Source organism: Microtus pennsylvanicus, chromosome X (assembly GCF_037038515.1).
Source record: "Microtus pennsylvanicus isolate mMicPen1 chromosome X, mMicPen1.hap1, whole genome shotgun sequence".
NCBI classification, from domain to species: domain Eukaryota; kingdom Metazoa; phylum Chordata; class Mammalia; order Rodentia; family Cricetidae; genus Microtus; species Microtus pennsylvanicus.
Window position 1 is genome coordinate 12,933,819 of NC_134601.1, and position 20,568 is coordinate 12,954,386.

Here is a 20,568-nt window from a genome sequence, read left to right on the forward strand (position 1 = left end):
CCGCCACTGCTTCCCATTTCCCTCCCCCCCCCATCAAGTCCCCCTCCCTCATCAACCCGAAGAGCAATCAGGGTTCCCTGCCCTGTGGGAAGTCCAAGGACCACCCACCTCCATCCAGGTCTAGTAAGGTGAACATCCAAACTGCCTAGGCTCCCACAAAGCCAGTACGTGCAGTAGGATCAAAAACCCATTGCCATTGTTCTTGAGTTTTCAGTAGTCCTCATAAAATCAACAGATCATGGAGACCACCACTACAACTGATACATGTATATCATAGCTCCTGGATCTTGGGTTAGAGAACATCACATAAGAAAGAACAGAAAGACTGTAAGTGACAGAATACTAGGAAATCTTTTTCCTTTACGATAGTGTTTTTTTCTTACCACTATGCTGCTATAGATACTTCAGCAGGGCCTTGATCCCGTTTGGTTTGTTCATAGCTGTCTATAATATATTTAGAATAAAATTTTAGCTGTTTTTTATTTCTTGAAAATAGTTTTTCATTTCATTATTAAAATGGACCATTAGAGTGATAGTCTCACATTATTTGAATTATCATTTTTTTGTTTCAAATATGCATTGTGATTCCTTTCTTTATGATTTGTATTGAAACTCTTTGCTTGCTTTTCTTTCATTGTTTAAATTTTATATGCTTATGTTTCAGTGTAGAATAGTTGAGTGAATATTTATGAGAGTAACAGCATTCATATTGTTCCCATCTGGGATTCCTACCACATATCACTCAATGATTCGCAATTAGTTCCTGTTGTGTAATTAATTATTAAAATAATCCTATTTAATTTTTAAAAAGTCACACAAAGTATAATGTAAATCATTATAATTTCTGTTCTACAAAAGAGTGTAATGCTATTGTGTCTGCATAAATAACATTTGAACTTAATGTAAAGGAGACAGATTAGTGTCACAATATGGATGTTAATAGAATTTCCTTTAACATATTTTCAGTAAATATTTTACTATTCCTATCTCTATATTAGATTTCATGTTTTTCTTATATGAATAAATTATTAATTTATAGCTAATTTATTTTTTAAAAACTGGCTTTTACATAACAAGTATCTCAATATTTAAAAATCTTTTTTTTTTTTGTCTTTTTTGGATTTTTGAGACAGGATTTCTCCATAGCTTTTTGGTTCCTGTCCTAGAACTAGCTCTTGAAGACCAGGCTGGCCTCGAACTCACAGAAATTAGCTTGCCTCTGCCTCCCGAGTGCTGGGATTAAAGGCTTGCGACACCACCTCCCGGCCTAATATTTAAAAATCTTTAATACAATTAGCAATCCTTATTTTCAAATACCAGTTACATCTTACTGCCATTGTGCCTTATTTGTCAGTCTCTTGTAGCAAAAAATGTTAACATATTCTCTAGCATTTACATGATAAGAGATCAGACAAATCAAACAAATTAGTAACTCATGATGTGTTGGAAGAGGGAGAAAGCAGGCTGCCAAAGTTAATAACAGCTACTTCAGTTAAATCTAAGTTTTCCTCAACAAAAACTATTATCCAGTACTATAGCTTTTAATTTTTCAAGCAAAGATAGAAATTTAGGTTCATGCTTATTTACCTATTTTGTGTCTGCATCTGTTAAGTTTTTTTTTCTAATTTAGAAATAATAATGTTTGCAAAGCAGTCCGACTTGGTTTTTGCTTCTTTTTTCTTTATTGCACATACATGTATGCATATTCATTGTGTGTATGTATGTGTATGCATGCATGCATGTGTGTGCATGTGCAAACATACAGGCACATGTGCAGGTACCAGAGGAGAATGTCAGGCATTTCCTATTATTATAAGTCTTGCCCCCCCCCCCCCCCCCCGCAAAAGAGCTCTTAAGGAAACTGGAGCTGGTTGGGTTTCTGTTTTAGTTGTTTTATCCAAGCCCCCACAATACTGGTGCCTAGCAAACTTCAGGAAAATTCTTGTCTCCAGCTCTCCCCAATGACTAGGTTATGGATATGTACAACCACGTATGATTTTTTTTGTTTTGAAATCATAATTATGTTATTTCCCTTTTACCTTTCCTTCCTCCAAACCCTCCCTATACCCTTCCTTCCTTTATTTCAAATTCATGTTCTCATTTTTGATTTTCATTAAAAATATATGTATATGGATATGTAGTCCAAAATATAATCTGCTCAGAATGAATAAAATGTCATTTATATTTATGTTTTTAGGGCTAATGATTTGGAATTAGATATTTGGTGTACACTTCCCTGGAGAAGAATGTTTCTACCACTCTCAGCATTCTTTAGTTGCTTGTAGTTATTTGAATATAGTTGAGGATCATATTTGCACAGCAAGCTTTAGTCAGTACAAAAATACATACCAAACAACCAAACAGAAAATCCCCATAGCTGTCATATTGAAGGAAATAAGAGTTTATTCTACAGCCAAATTTGAATGATCAAGGACAAGCAAGGTGGTTTTAGGCTACCCAGTGTCCATGTTCCAATACAGAACAAATTTCATGAAGTTTTATAGTAGAATAAATAAAGTTTAAATCAAGGTAATTTTGGAATATATCCACAGCCAGGCAGATAAGCTTCAGAAAATACCTGAACACATTTAGACCTTCTATTCTTTAATAATATGACTTTTATTAATTTAATATATTGCAAAGACTTTTAAAAATATGTTAAGATGGTAGATTAGAACTAAAATAGGGTAAGGAATAGTTGCTTGGGTGGCTAAAGATTGCCAAAGAAAAATTGTAAATTAGACTCTGAAATGACTACATTTGAATCTCTTTACATTCATCTCTCTTACTTTCCTAATGACTTTAGTTACAGTTTCCAGTACTTAAAGGAAAGTGATGTCATGAGATATTTTTTTCTCCTTCCCCACATTCATATGTTGAAGTCTGAATTCTTAATGACCATATTGTGAGATATAGTCTTTACAGAGACAACAAATTTAAAAATGACATCAAAGTGGGTCTTAATCCAATTTAGTTGATGTCTTAATCTAGTGAGAAAATTTGGAGTCTGTTGTATTCACAAGAAACTGGAGATAAAGATCCAAGAAAAATATAGTCATATTTACAATGCAAGGATAGAGAACTAGAAGTGACTTTTCTTCTGACACCTTCAGAAGAAAGCGACCATTATTTCATACTTCGATAGGTCTATGTGGTAGAAAGAATCCATGGTGTTTAATCTACCTAGTTAATGGTGTCTTTTAAAAACTAAGCAAACTAATAAAAATAATGAGAGGAGAAATGCTAGTCTTGGGCTAGATTTTAAAAAGAAAATATTTAATCTTTAATCAGTTAAATGACTTCAGGGCCAACTGAGAAAAATGCATGAGTACAGGATGACAGTATTTCAAAATAAACATGATTAATCAATATTTGAAGAGGATTGAATATGGAGGGAAGCTCCTCACCATGATAATTAATTTCCATCTCCAAGTTAACAGGTTATAAAATTATCATGGAAGCACATATTTGGCTGTATCTATGAGGGTATTTAGAGAACCTTTAATTCATAGGAGAAACATACTCTGAATATGAGATGGGCTATTGACAGAGTGGACTTCCACAGGAATTACAAAGCAAAGGCAAGCTAAGCACCAGAATTCAAGGATTTTTTTCTTTACTTTTTGAGATTATAATATAATTACATCATTTCCTCCTAGCCTTTCCTCTCTCTATGCTTTCCCACATACCTGTCCATGATCTCTTTCAAAATCATGACAATTTTCCTGTAGTCATTACTGTATACATATATGCATATATACATATATATCTAAATATAACCTTTTCCATAGGAATAGTGTTATTTGTATGCAAAATTTCAGCACTGATTATTTGTTATTAGATAAACTCATTTCTCCAGTTGTCAGCAATTTTAGTTGCCTATAGTTCTCAAGATGTAGTTGGAGCTTCCTGGACCTTTCCTTGTCCATTTTATCATGTCTATTGATATATCATCCATGTTTACCTCTTAATTGGGCAGTCATGTTGTAAGACTTTATGGCCACAACTTCTGACATTCCTAGGAGACACAGTGTCACAGCAAACTCCCCAAATAACTAATACACATTGTTGGAGGCCGTGTGGGTCCAACACAGATAATTCTTTTCCCTTAATTGAACTGGTATGCAGTCATGAGGAATAATCAGACACAGCTTAAATGGTCATGATGGAAGGGCATCTCAGGGTCTTTTCTCCTGATGATCTCCTGAAGATCTCCCCCATTTATTATCCAAACAGCTTACATATCATCACGTAAATTGAGCGGGAAAATACATTAGACTTGTATCCTAGGTAACCAGGTGAATGGCCTTTTGGCACGTTCGCATACTACCCGTATGCTAGCTGTCATGTAGGCCTGAATTAGCATCTCTATAAGATATCCTCCAAATTACAAAGAAAGAAGCAACAACTTCCTGACCACCAGCTTCAGCCAACACTTTTCCTCAGGCAATCTACATTTATAACAAAAGAGAAGGAGCAGCATATGCCGACTATTGTTAGTCAGAGACAGCTTGTCTGCAAACCACCTCTGATGGGGCCTATGGTTTTTGTGCCTGGCTGCCACACCATACAGAAATATCGGCCTACAACACATGCAGAGGAATACCTTCAAAAACAAGAAGTGAAAGGCAGCTATGGATTTTGCGAGGAGAATTAGAGAAGAGCTTTTACATTGAGGTAATGCTACTCAGTAGAACAGTGGAAAAACTTGGGGTCAGACAGCTCCAAGTAGTAGCACTATTTATGGCCTTTTACAGATACAAGGTTTACTTTTATCTATGGCAGGCAGATGTTGTGTGTAATTTTGCAGGATATGCTAAGCAAGCTCTACAGAACTAAGAATAGATTGTTGAGAACTGTATTTAAAGCAACTACATGTGTTAAAGCTTGTGTCTAGTGCCAGTGAACTTTGAGCTGATATTCTTAGCCTGCTGTAAGGTAAACATTGGAAAGGCCATATATTGAGGCTAGCTTTTACTCATTTATACAACACAAATAACATGTATAATGCTAGTCATGGGTTTTGAAATTTTAACTTAATGTGTTGAAAAAATTTCCTCACACATTTAAATTTGTTGTATTGAACTTTAAACATTTTTAGATTCCATCTATTGAACTTTTTGTGTCTTTGAAAATGATGATGCAGATTTAATCCATTTTCTATGATATAAAATCAAATAATTAAAATTTGCTGTTCAGATGTTAACTCAACCCTGGCTTCTTAAAATAGATATGACTTGATTACGGTGTAAAATGTTTACTATATGTTTCAGGGTTTGATTTATTATGTTGTTTGAGAACTTTTATAACTATAATGAAACTGAGTAGTATTTGACTTTATTTTTCATATCTATGTATGCTTTGTGCAATTGGTAACAAGCTTCTTAGAATGATCTGGAAAATATTTCATTGCCTTCTATTTTAAATAACCTTGTGGATAACCAGCATGAATTCTTTAAAGTTTTGATGGAAATTTCTGGTTGGAAGCATATGGATGTAGGCTTTTCCTTTGAGGGAAGTTTGTAATCATTGATCACTATGTCTAAATTTTTAATTAACATTTAATTTGTATGCAATCTATTATTTGCACAAATATGTTAGTGTGGTGTGCATGCATATATATGTTCATGTTCACATGTGTGTAAGCATATATGCATTTCTGTGTGTTTATGTGTGTACATTCACACACAAGCCAGAGTTTGAAGATATATGCCTCCTTGATTGCTTAATTTTTATTTTATTAAGATAGGGTCTTAACTAAACCTGGAGCTTGTCAATATGGCTAGCTTAACTAGCTAGTTTGCCTAATGTATCCATTGATCCTGCCTTCTGATGTGAATCCAAGCTGCCAACATATCAGTCTAGTTTTTATACAGGTGCTGAAGATCTGAACTCAGGTCCTTGTGCTTGTGTAGAAAGCACTTTATCCACTGAGCCATCTCCCAAGTCTTGTACACATTTTTCTAGTTCTTTGTTTCTTTATAATATTTTTATTTTTTTGAAATTAAAATTTAACTGCCTTATTTTCCATCTTCTTTTTCCTCTTTTGAATTTTTCCAATCTAATTCCTTGCTTTTCCTTAAATTCATGGTCTCCCTATTAGAACACACACACAAACACACACACTTACACAAGTACACATACATACATGCACAGGTGTACACACACATATACACACAGAGAGAAATTTCTAAATATATGAATCAAACCTACTCAGTGTGATGTTGCTTTTACATGTACAATTTAAGGACAGATCACTTAATTTTGGATATATACATATCTTTTAGGCATATTTCTATTGCATCTGTTTTCTATATTACAAAGTTATAAGTCATATAATAAGTACTTCATTATATTCTTTTAAAAGTTTTTGCCTACCCTGTTTATTAGTGGTGCTCTCTCTTTTACTTATGATTTAGGTATTTTTTTTGTCTCCCTAGTAATGTTTTCACAGTCTATGTAAAGTTTTTTTTTCAATTTTTTTTTTGCTCTAATCAAAGAGCCAAGTTTTTAGTTTCATTGATTTTAATTAAATCTTATTTTTCTTCTGATTTATTTTACTTAATTTGGTATTCTTTTTATAGTTGCTTAATATGAAAATTTAGGATATTTATTTTTAGCTAAATTAAATATATATTAAAATATATTGTACATATACATTTATATAATAAATTTTAGCCATTTTTACCCCTCCCCTGTCTTTTATCCCCATCCCTTGCCTTTGGAACACGTCCTATCAAAATGTCCCCCACCTACTTTCTATTATTCTTTTTTATGTGTCCACAGAGTTTAATTAGAATTTCTTGACTAAGCATGAACGGCAGTTGTTTTTTTTTGTTTGTTTTGGTTTTTTTGGTAAGAGTATCTTATCACTGACTGCATCACTGAAGAAAATGGCATCACCTTCTACAACAACTGTTAATAGCAAATAGTCCAAATAGTCTCTTAGGAAGGAGAAAGCTTCAGGGCCCCTCCTCAGTCTATGATGAAATGTTAAGTGCCCCAAGCTTGTGGAAGTCTTCTGCTGAAAGTGAGGTTTTTTTTAGTACAATAGCTCTTTCTTGTCCAGAAGTCATTTTTGATCACCATATCCACATCCTCTTGCTGTTATATTTGTTTTTTCCTTCTCCCACTGTGCCTTCTGAGTGGAGGTATGGGCTGATATAGATGTCCCATTAAGGTCATCCTAACACTTGGTAGTTGGGCTTCTTATAAGGCTATTTCGTCTATTTCTGCCTTCTATTTCTGCATTAACCTTTGCATGCTTCAGTAAGAAGCTTTACTTATGAAGTCTGAATTCATTACTAATCTCTGAGTATAAACATGAGTATTTAGAAGGAAGTTTGAGAACATGATCATTTAAGAAAAATAGCCATGGTAAATAGTAGGATTCCTCCTAGAATGTTACAGAGACTATAATAGTATCACCAGCCACTGGCTCTACTACTTTGTAAGCTTTTTAAAACACAATCTTCAAAGAATGGCTTAAATGGGGGTATCCTCCATGGATAATAATTTTCTTGCTAGAAGCCAAGTATGACTAAAAATCTCAGTTCCAGCTTTGGTCCATCTCCTTACAAGCTGATGACCATAGAGGCTCTAGAAACACCCCCCTCCAACAGTACAGGTATTGGTTGTTCATCAGAATTTGATTGTAAGACCTAATTGGTGAAGACACTGTACACTTCACTTGTAGAAGAAACCAAACTGGAACTGAGAGTGGAAGCTTACTGTGTGCCAGCTAGCCCTCATAGTGCCATATAGCTTTGTACTGTTTAATGTATTTATTTCAGTATGATTTAGCTTTGATAGGTTACCTATATCAAGAATCCATTCATCTCTTTTAGGTTTTTTTTAGTTTGGTTAAACATAGATCTTTAAACTGTGTCTTTATGCGTCTCTAAATTTCATCTGTGTCTATAGAAATGCTTCCCTTTTAAATTTTATTTCTTTCTCTTTTTCATTTAATTTGGCTAAAGGTTTGTTGGTCTTGTTGAAATTGTCAAAGAACTATCACTTAATTTCATTCATTCTTTTTACTGTTTTTGTTTGTTTCTATTGCTTAACTGATTCTATTGTTTCATTGATTGAAATCCTGAGTTTAAAGTTGATGTTATGAATATAACCATGGAAACTTTCTTATGATTGGTATTTATATGACAAATTTACTTCTATACTTTTCTTATAAACACATTCCTTCTATTTCTGCCTTTGAATCTGATATGTGTATCTAATAAAGACAGCAAAGAAGTATCTTTTTTATAAAATATTAATGACATATTTTCCTATAAGATTGTTAAACTTTACTTAATTTTATTTTTGAAATGATTGGATTTTATTGTGTGTAAAATTGACTTGTTTTTTAAAGGTATCAATCTTATTTCCTTGTAATTCATATCTTTCTGTCCTGTTCTTGATTTAGTGTCTTCTTTTACCTTTAGAGAATACTGTCTATAATAAAATGTAATTATTTTAATAATTTAAAGTGTACATGTATATGTGTATGCATATATAAAGGCATATTTAAAAAATAGTGATTGCTCTATATCATAGATTGTAAAAATACATTTCAGATTTTTCATTTTAATATGATTAATGATGGAGATTTTTGTCAACTAAAGTTTCAGTTCATTTTCTTTTGTTATTTTAATGAATTTATTGGTATTGTAAATTTAATGAAGGCTTATCATCACACCTTTCCTTTTTTTAAATATTTATTTATTTATTATGTATACAATATTCTGTCTGTGTGTCTGTCTGCAGGCCAGAAGAGGGCACCAGACCGCATTATAGATGGTTGTGAGCCACCAGGTGGTTGCTGGGAATTGAACTCAGGACCTTTGGAAGAGCAGGCAATGCTCTTAACCTCTGATCCATCTCTCCAGCCCCCATCACACCTTTCCTTAAGTTGTAAAAACTGCAATATTTTATGGTTCTTTTAATTCTTTGAATATATATACTTTAGCAGCTATTTTCCTACAATGGCAAGGTCCACTTCTGTTTTTTATAAGTATGTTGTTCATTTTTTCACAGAATTTCTAATTTGTGGTTGAAGAGCAAACCTTTAAGATAATCTACTCTACACTCACCTTATTTAGTATGGGATGACAGGGTGTACTACAGACAACAATTCAGAAATACGCATTCAACCATTTCTACATATAAATCTACACCATTTGTACATGTTGCTATTTATTGGTTATTATTGTTCTTTTGTAATTTTAGTTACTGATCTGAAATAGTTAAATAGAATTTAATTCACCAAAAAACATAGTCTATGAGGTTATTAGAAGAACTGCTTCATAAAAATACATACTCACTGTGAAAACAAGAGGTGACTAATTTTAACCAAGTTCTCTGTTTATGTTTTTTTTTTCCCTTGATCTCTCTATTGGGCTGGTCTATCTGTATTAAATCACACTTAATCCTTTATAGAAGTTTTTTTTTAAATCTTTATGGAACACATATTATTCCATGATTTGGTACAATTAAAGTTATTTATAAAGTTATTAATTACAACATTGTAGTTTATTTTCAATTTTATTTTAGCTTGTTTGTTTTTAATTATGAGAGGTTGGCCTTAGCTTAGACTTTTTCCCAACTACCTCTTATTACTTATTTAGCCCACAATTTTTTTGGCATATGGCTTGATTACCTCTGCTTTGTACAGCACATCTGACTTGTTGTAAGTCAGTTGGAGAAATCAGCTCACCCACATTTTTCTTCCTCTCTCTCTCTGCCCAGAAACCTTGCCTATACTTTCTGCCTAGCTATTGGTCCCTCATCTTTTTATTATACCAATCACAACAATACATCTTTACACAGAGTATAAATATTCTGCAACCTTTCCCCTTTTTTGTCTATTTAAAAAAGAAACTTTTTAACTCTAATACAGTAAAACTATATATAGAACAATTGTCAGGTAAAAATTATATTTACCATTTGCATTTGGCAAATTTGGAGAAATTATTCCATTATCTATCCTATCTTGGTGAGTCTAAAGTTTCATAGCCAAACCTATACTTCTCATAACTTGTCTTATCATCTAAAAATAACTTTTTAGACCTAAAATTAGCTTCTTAGATGAAAATAAACTTAAACTTTTTTTGATTCTCAACATTATAAACTTTAAATCTTTCATGTAAGCTTTTTTTTCTGAATTTGGTAACAAGGAAAACTATATAACTATCTGATTTTCAATTTCCATCAGAGACCCAAGAAGGATAAGATATTACATGAGTAAACAGGAAGCACAGATCAAACAACTTCCAAAACTTTAGAAGCAACAGAGACATTTGGCTGCCTGGACCCAAGGTATCTCTGTAGTTTTGGGGCATCCATCTTTGTCCTGCAGGCCTAGAATATCTGACAGACTTTTCTGTGAAGCAGGAATTTTGAAGGACTGTCCTTCAAAATTTTCTTGGTAAAGTTTGGCAATTACTTTCTTCTGTGTCCTTCTGGTTTTGGACAACATACTGTAAGCAGTAGAGGCAATGGCAATTTCTTGCCCAGATGGCTAACTTTGTCATATCAAAAGCACACTTCCTGTAAAGTTTCTTTGATGTTTATAAAGAAAAGCAATCCTAGAATCGTGGCAAGTCTGAAAGAATAGAAATGCCCTATCCCTAAAATGTGATATAACATTCTGGAACAGAGAGAGAGATGACTCAGCAGTTAAGAAAGTCTGCCTGTCATGCAAAAGACCTGAATTAAGTTCCCAGCATACATATTAAACTGTTCACAATTGCCTATGACTCCAGATCTAGAAAATACAGCTCTCTTCTGGTCTTCAAGGACAACTGAATCCATGTGAGAATGGTCACCTACACATACAAAAAAATGTCATGATTCCAGGATTGTTTTTCTTACTTTTTGGTTTTTGTTTGTTTTGATTTGCTTTACAGTTTTCTTTCTTACTGTTCTTCATTTACATTACTAGTAAATCTCCACTGATACTTTTGCAGTTCATGATCTATGATATTTCCCATACTTTCTGCACAGAAAGAAAACTAGTAATTTGCATTATGGTGAACTCCCTCTTCTATGGAATATAGCAATAGAGGTGGGAATAAAAGCAATGCTTGGTTCCCCTAGAATGCATTTCAAATATAGGAATTGTGGAATTGAGTTGTGTTATTAAATCTTTCTCTTATTAATTTACTTATTTAATCCCAGAGCATAGTAAGGGAAGGGATTTTCTGGATCCCAATTCCAAGATGCCATCACTTCTAAGATTTTTAATTTATAGTGTTCTTTAATCCTGGCATTTAATAAAAGACTAGCTCTCATAATAAATTTTAGAGTTTGGAAATGTTAAATTATCCCTAAACTGTTTGGGAAGTGGATCCGTTCTACCTTGACTATTGTCAAAGAGTTTAGTCTTACTCTTGTTCCCTCTAAGTAATTGACAGGCGATTTATCCTAAGGTGTGGCTACTAGCAAAGGTATCTTGACCTAGGGTGTGGTTCCTTGGTGTTTTAGGTATTAAGGTGGTAATCATTTTATTCTTTGTATCATGACAAAAAAGTGTCTTTTTTTCTACCCCTTTTTTTTTGGGTTGTGCTACTTAAAAATCATAGGAAATAAATGTGGACATAGTCAGGATTTACTGAATTGTCCTCCTGGTACTATCCTATGTTTCTGTATCTCTTTTGTATCTCTGTTTATTCTCCCTAACAGTTCTAATTTACTTGCCCATACCCTGGAACATACAAACACATAAATGGTAGAACCTGACAGATGTTGCCTCAACATGTGGCTATGACACCACACCTTATAAATGACAAATTATGAATGACTGAATTTCTATAAGAATGGAACTACATATGTTACTGTATTCATAATAGGCACATGTTTGTCTAAAAGTAATTTCAAATTAAGATCCCTGTTACACATTACTCTTCATTTACTTTGAAATATTTGTATCTGTGCACAATAGCTATTGATATTTATTATTGTGAATTGTGTCAGTAATTTTCATAGTCTTGTTTTCTCAGTTTTGATACTTTTGTCCCATAAGGATATATGTTTTTAAGAGAGGAGGACTGAATTGATCAAAGCTCAGCAAGGCAAGTAAGATCCTTTTGATTTTGTTCTTATTCTATTCTGTTATTTCTTTAGTTTTTCCTAGTTATTGTCTGTTCCAGCCATTACTGTGAGGAGGTGTATAATAGGTTGGAATCTCTTCTGGACAGTCTCTAATGGAAATCTACTTAGCCACAGAGAACTAGAGGAAAGCTTGTGTGCATCGGTTCCCAGGGTCTTAAAGCTTTATCTTTCCTGCCACTATTCCTACTGTTTTCATCCCAGCTGGCTCTTCCACCCTTCTTAGATGAATACCTTTATTCACCTAGCCAGTGTCTTAGTTTTGTTTGCCAAAGCTCCTTGTTCAGCTGTAAGACCTCATGCTGTGACAAAGATAACTAACTGTATAAATTAGAAGTGGGACCTTTACTAGGCATAATGAAAACTAAGTAATCATACAATCAAAGGGAATGTTTTACACCTACCTTGCCAATGTGTGATGAATGTGTTAATGAATGAGGGATATTCCTTAGAAAGAAGAATTCCTAAGTCTATATTACTGCATTAATTATATTTATTCCTCATGCTCAAAAGGGTTACTTCCTTTTCAAACTATTCTCAGAAGAAAATATGAGGTCAGTAAACACTGCACCTTTCCAAATTTGTCTCTCAATAAAACACACATTGCAATATTTTCTGCTATGAAATGATCAACTCATAAACAGAGGTCATCCTCAAGAACGGGTATGGCCATTTTTGATTCTAGATAGAGAATTTATTGAGACATTGTTCTTATGCAAAGACACTTTACTACCTTCACTTAGCACATCAATACCTGTGTATTTAAAAAACTACCACCCTACTTAATATGATAATAATAAAAAGTATAAGTAGTTATAGTATATAAAATAAAAAGTATTAATACTTTCTATTAGCAAAATATTATATTTATATGTTATGTATAACAATATATTGTATATATTATTATCATATATAAGTTATAGTATATGTAATTATATCATATTAATTATATAATTATATGTCAGTGAATTTGTATTCTATCAGTACACTAAAATAACCAGACCAGCTCAAAACAAGAGATATAATTTAATAATTGAAAAACAAGGAAACTCACGCTACTGGAGTAGATAGTATGAAGTCCAAACGGGTCAGGTGAGCATTGTGAAGAGAGTGCGCGCACCTATCTCCCCCATTTATCTACGTGGGTTCCAGGCGGCCATACCCTAACCAGATGTGATTGGCTGAGTTTTCCCATCATCTCCCCTTTTTGTCTAAACAAGATCGAACCAAACCCAATACAACTATATAAAATAGGAACAGATATCAAATATAAAATTACAAACAATAAACAATATTAAGCAAATAACATATAGCAAAAGTTTTATTAAGCATTTTATTTTAAGGAGTCTAAATAATGTATTGAAATTAAGTTTAGCTAAATCATGGGGAGGGTAGTTACAATTATCTAATCTTCAACTCCATCGAAGATCTGAGAAGGGAAGTAATATTACTTGAGTAAACAGGAAGTACAATTGAGAAACTTCCAAAATGTGTAACAAATGACAGAGACAACTGACAACCTGGGCAATTACCCAAAGTCTCATTTGTAATGTTGAGGCAACCAACTTTGGCTAAGGTCTAACGTAACTGACATACCATTTCTAAAGGCAAGAAACTTTTAAGAACTATCTTACCCTGTCTTGGCAGGATAGGACAGTCCTGTTTTATACATTTACAGATACTCTGTATCTCTGTCAGTGGTTGAGGTATGGGCTTTTCATTGCCCAATGGCCAGTTCTGCCAAGAAGAAAGGCTCCAGGTGGAGTGTCTTTGGTGCTCAACATTCTCTCAGGAGAAGATCAGTGTTGCCAGGAGTGATTGTGTCTCACTATCACGGAACTCTAGGTTAGATTAAAGGCCATTTTTAACACTCTTTGAAGAGGTTGAAGATTATACTATCTATATTGAATATAATCTCTATGTATCTAAAGAACCTGATTAGCCTAAATATAAATATGATAAACATAGATGATTATTGATCTATAATTCTCAATACCTATCTAACTTAAAGATTAAGACAATAAACAACTGTGTAATTAATAAGAACAATGACCTTCAACTGTAAACAATGTATAAGTATCTTGATCAGAGGTAGTAGTGTACACTGCAATATGGTAAACATATATGTCAATACATAAACAATGTTTCAAACAGGTAGAAGCATACATGTGTACAATATTTAATATAATTTAACTTTGTATCAATATACAAAAATAGATACCAATATAATTGTCTAAAAACAATGATTCACATTGCCAATCTATTAAACTATCACCAATTATCCCTCTGTTTTTTTTAGAACACCCCTAAGCCTATAAAATTCCTTCCCCATCCCTCAACCATGTACCAATTATAACCAACCCCTAAATGATGTCCCTAAACCTGAGGGAAACTTTGCTGGGAGAGGAGTCATCGTCCTCTAAAATTGCTTCCATCTGTCATGGAGGCGTCATTTTTCCTAGGGTATTCTGTAGGTTTAATAAATGTTGCTTGCCAGTAGGTGGCAGGGTGCACCTGAATCCATGTGCTTGATATTAGATGGCTGAATGAGAACAAAAAAAAAATCTGAAAGATATACTCAAATCAAAAAGTTAAACTCACAGACTATGTGCTGTATGAATTTCTTAGCCACATTAGACAGATTTCCCGCTCCAATGGCTGCAGAGTTAGAAAAAACGCAAAGGAATGGCCTTTTCCCAGTGGTGGCACCAGCGGTGGTAGCTGCAGCACAAGTGTGGCAGGGAGCAGGGCTAGAGCTGCAGGGGTGAATCTGGGAGCTGGAAAGGTGGCTGTGAATCTGATGCAAGCCGAAGTGCACAATGGCTGGGTGTGCAGAGTGGGGCCGTGCAAAGATGCTCGTATCTATACCCAAATGAATGTGAAGTGGCCCCAACTGGCCAGAGCTTTAAAGGGCTCAAAAAGCCCCATGTTGGGCGCCAAATGTCAGTGAATGTGTATTCGATCAGTATGCTAAAATAATTAGACCAACTCAAAACAAGAGATATAACTTAATAATTGAAAAACGGAGAAACTCACACTACCAGAGTAAATGGTTTGAAGTCCAAACGGGTCAGGTGAGCATCATGTAGAGAAAGCGCACACACCTATTTCCCCTGTTTATCTACCTGGGCTCCAGGCAGCCACACCCTAGCCAGATGCCATCGGCTGCGTTTCCCCATCAGTTATATATATTAAAGTTATAAATTGAAAGAATCATGGAACATGCCTTTTTAAAACTTTTAATTATTACTGTGTTTGTATTATGTTTGGTGTTTGTGCATAATAAAGTATATACATGGATTCAGAGGAATAGTTTCAATAGTTGGTTCTTGTCTTCACCTTCTGAAGTGTCTCTTTTATTTTTTAGTCTTTATATTACTTTATTTTATTTTTCTGAGTGAATATATTAAGGTGGAGAGTAGTCAGCCTCCCAAATAGAAGTCAACTTCTTACACTATTTTTTAGTTTGCACACTTAAAACCAAAATCCGTTATTTTTATTTGTGTTCCTCTGCCTACATGTTTCTTTATATTATTCTTTTTTATTGTTGAGAGTAGGTATTGAATTTTGGTCAAATTCTCCCATTTTTTTCTCTCCAATTACTATCCTGTCCTCCCATCATTTTTCTTCCCCAATTTCACATGCTCTTTATTTTTCAAATCAATTGAGTTCACTTACTGATGCCTGTATATGCACAATTATAAGACTATCTGTGGGAACACAGGTAGCCACCCAGGAACCTCATACCTTCAGATTTCTTCATAAAAATGTCTTCCCTCCCACAGAAGCCAGTAATTACTTATAGCTCCTTAGCTAGGCATCGGACCTTATGATCCTTTCTCCTGTTTGTGCTGGGATATTGGTCAATTTCATCTTGTGTAGATCTTGTACATGTAGATATAGTTACTATGAGTTTGTGAATGTGCAATGGTTCTGTTATACCTGAAAAATATTGTTTTCACTGCATGTGCAGATATCCACTACATCTGTCTTGATCCCATGAAGCTTCAGCGTATGGGCTATAATATAGATATCTCATTTACAAATGAACACTCCACAATCTCTTTTTCTTGACATGTTGAGGGTATCTTTTGTTTTTTTCTTCCATGCTGCACATGGACTAGCTGGCTCTTGAGTTTCTGGAGTATGACTGCTTTATTAGTTACATTTGTTATTAAACAGTTTCATACATGTACATAATATATACTGAACATTCTCATCCCCACTTTCACCCATATTCCCACTACCCCTCACTATCCATACTTTGCAATACAAACCTCAGTTTTTATTTTCAAGAAAATATTTTGTTTTTTGAGCCACTGAGTTTAACCAGGATTGTCTCTTTGACCATTAGAACCTAAAGGTACACAACTGAAGTCAAGGATTCCCTTTCTCCAAGAATCTAGCAATAGCCAACAGTTTGACAGGAAGGAATAGGGTACTATGAACCTTTCCTCTATCCACAACTGATTGTTGACAGCACTAGTCTTATGAGAGGCCATTCCTGAAAAATGCAGTTTCTGTGAGTTCAGAACTGCAATGGTTATGTAGAGTATAAAAGATAGAATCCTTTCGAAATCCTTCACCTTATGCTTCAGTTCTTACATATGTCATGCTCCTTCTTTTCTAAAGTTCCAAGGAAGGTTGTAAAAACATTTTGTTTAGGGATAAAACTTTAACTGTGGTACCTTCACAAATAGAGTCATCCTATAGTTACAAAAGATAGTCAAGAAGAATGACAAGAATGTGTGTTGTTTTAGGGAGCCTCTGGTGCCTCCCTGACCAACTCTTGGGACAATTTTGATTAGTAACCCACTACACCAAGGAGAAGCATTTTGTAGCCATGCAGGGTAATTCCTTTAATGTTCCTTTTATATATATTTATTCATCTTGTTAACAAGATTCCAGGTTTCATATAGATTTTTCATAGTTTGTTCATTATCATTAATCACATAATTTAATTAAATTTTTTGCATTCCCTTTATTAAAAATAACCACTTGAAGGAAAATGTATCTTTAACTTATTTTCAGATTATCTATGAATTATATTACATATTTATAAAATAACTTAAAAGAAATAAGCATTATAAAACATGATAGAATTGATAATTCAACAATGTTCAACAGTTAATTTATCAATGTTTTGGATATTAAACAAAAATATAAATCTACTTAATAATAATTATAGTTATCATGACTAATATACACTCTCTCTCTATATATATATATCTTCCTTGCACCTAATTTCAGACTGTTATCAGATTTGGCACAGGAACCAAGAAGGCAAATTTTATTTTTAACAATAAATAGAGAAATTTCAAGAGTAAACTATGCCTTACATTACCATCTAGTACCTCCTTGAAGCCATCGGTCCATGTATCCAAGTTCTAATTCAGACTACAGCAATTAACTGTGTTTTAAACATGCTGTACAAACTAATTATTGATCTGCCAGTGGATGGACTCCTTGAAACAGGCTTAGTTTCTCTGTCCAGTACCTAACTCTACAGTGGCTTCTAGGTATATATGATTAATTAATGAGTCCATGCTCATATTTTTCAATAAAGAAGCAAAAGGTGACTGTTATGGGAACATAAAAGGTTAGCAACTGCCTCCTGTCTATGCAACTTTTCCTCCTTTATCTTGGCTAGGTATATTCATTGACATGTCCAAATTAGACTTATCCTGAGATCATGTCCCAAAGTTCTATATTGTATAATCTTTAAAACATTACTACTTAAAGAATGATTTTGACACTTACTAGATTGTAGTAATAAGGGCGGCGGGGCTGCGTCCCCAACACCCCAGCCGCCTGCTCGGCTAGCTTTAGCTTATGCCCCGAAATAATTACACCGAAACTGTATTCTTTTAAACACTGCCTGGCCACATTAGTGTCAGCCTCTTATTGGCTAGCTCTTACATATTGACCTAACCCATCTCTAGTGATCTGTGAGCACCAGTCTTACCGGGAAGATTCTAGCCTAAGTCCATCCTGGGTCGGAGCTGGGGCATGGCGTCTCTCTGAGGCATCTGCTCTGGAGAGGAGAGCTGTGGAATCTGAGCTCACTTCCTCTTCCTCCCGGCATTCTGTTCTGTTTACTCCACCTACCTATGTCCTAACCAATAAAATGGGCCAAGGCAGTTCCTTTATTAGCCAATGACCTTCCTCCATCACTAGATATTGTTTTGCGTTTCTGAATTGCTTTTCCTCAATGTGACCTGGACTGATCTTGGCTGGGATAGTTATTGCCTGCTCTAAGCCCTGTGTTAGTAAAGTTACTGCTCCTGACCTTAGCATTTTATGCCAAAGACTCATTCAGCATTTTTCTGCTTTCTAATCTAGGCACACTGCATTGTGGTTTATACGTGACTGATTTCTCTCTTCATGATTAAAATGTGAAAGGCTAGTTTTGAAGAAGAAGGCTTTCCCATCTGGAGAATAAACTTAAAATAGATCCATTTGTACAACATCTGCTATCTTCTTGGGAAACAGTACTAAGCATTTTCCAGATATGACATCCATGAAGGTACACTGCACTGCTCAGAGCTCCCATCAAGAGAATCTTTTACAGAGAGCACAGTAAACTAAGATCCTCTAGCTGCTACCCTTTTACATTTACTGTGGTACTTGCTTCAGGGCCCCAATTTTCCCAGGAGCTGTTCCCACACATCTCATATCCAGGACATCTTGACTTGATGTAGGCAGAGCTCCTATAGATTCCTGGAATCATTTCACTTGTCAAGTTAAGAAGTTTTTGCATGTTGCAATCAGAAAACTGAACTACAGTCTTAAGCTTTTTCCTATTTATAATCCACTCCCTCACCCCATATCTCCATTAGCTTCTCAGAGGATTCAAATTGGCACAGCAGGAATCAGAAGTCATTATAGAAGATAATATTAAGATTGATTTTTATAACTGAGCAATTTATTGCTTGGTTGGAAAGAATAATTCATTCTTCAGTGAAATATGAGGTAAGGGCTATCTTTAGCCTGGTTACTGAAGATTTTACTAGTGTTTTCATGAGATGATATCTTATTAGGAAGAGTATATTTTATGGAATAAAGATTTTGCCATCTGGCTAATAGTGGTCAGTGCCAAAAAAAAAAATACTGAGTTGACAATCATACAGTAGAATTGACACCCTATAACAGAATGTTTAAAGTAATAATGGTTACAAAATAAGACCTGATGGTATTTTAGAGTCTAGTTTCACAGAAAGGAAAATGTGTTTTTCCCAGGAATAGCCTCTGCCTTCTCAATTTGTTTGCAACCTTTAAACTAGCTTTAAGTCCCATAAAATTCCAGGTGAGGCAATGATATATGTCTCCCCAAAGATCACCATTTTGCCTATATTCATTTCAACATCATTTTCATCAATCTATTTTAATATGCATATAAGCATACATGACAAATATTGTATTCATAGAAACACTAAAGGAGTATACTCTTTTCCTCCCCCCCTTTGTTTCATCCTCTCTTATAGTTTACATTTCCAGACACTAAAATTTCAGGAAACAAAATTTATCTCCATTTTTGACCCATACTTTTAAATATTTTATTGATTTGTGGAACATATATTTATATTTAATATCTAAATGTGCATAATTTATGCTGTTATATTTTATATATATCTTGCATATGAGTGAAAAATATATTTCTTGTTGGTTTTTCTTCTCTCTTTTTCTCCTCTGTTTTAACTCCCTCTGATTAGAACTTTGTCTCTCCTAAATAGTTCCCTTTATATATTTGTAATATTTATGTTATCTACATCTATCTATACAAATGTTTCAATCAGATTCCACATATGGAATAAAACATAAAATATTTGCATTTGGAGTTTATTTTATTTTATTCTACTGCATGAACTTGAGTTGAATTTATTTTCCTGAATATAATATAATTTTATTCTTTTAATGGCTGAATAAAGATTTATTATGTATACAGACCATAATTTCTTTATCCATTCATCTGTTTAAGAGTATATAAGTTCATTCAATATCTTAATTATTATTAATAATGATACCATAAACATGAATATGCACATGACTTTGGGATATGTTGACTTAACATTTTTGTGTATGCACTCAAAATTGGTCCAACTAGATCATATAGTACCATGGTAGCTTTAGTATTTCTATAATATTTCATAGTGATTTGCATACTTACTGTGTTGTTTGAGTTTCTTTTGAACAGTATAGAAGTGCTCCTTTTTCTCTTAATCTCTTCCTACATTTTCTGTCATTTTTTGATAGCTCCCACTCTCACTGGGATGAGAAGAAATAATGATATAACCTAATTTGCTTTTCCCATATGGTTACATTTCTTATATCTTGTTGGCCATGTTTATTTCTTATATACCAATTAAAATTATTAGATTATAGTAAAAATACCAACCCAGATTTGATTACAAAGAATGACATAGTTAAAAAGCCAAAAACATTGAAAAAGATACATCATGAAGC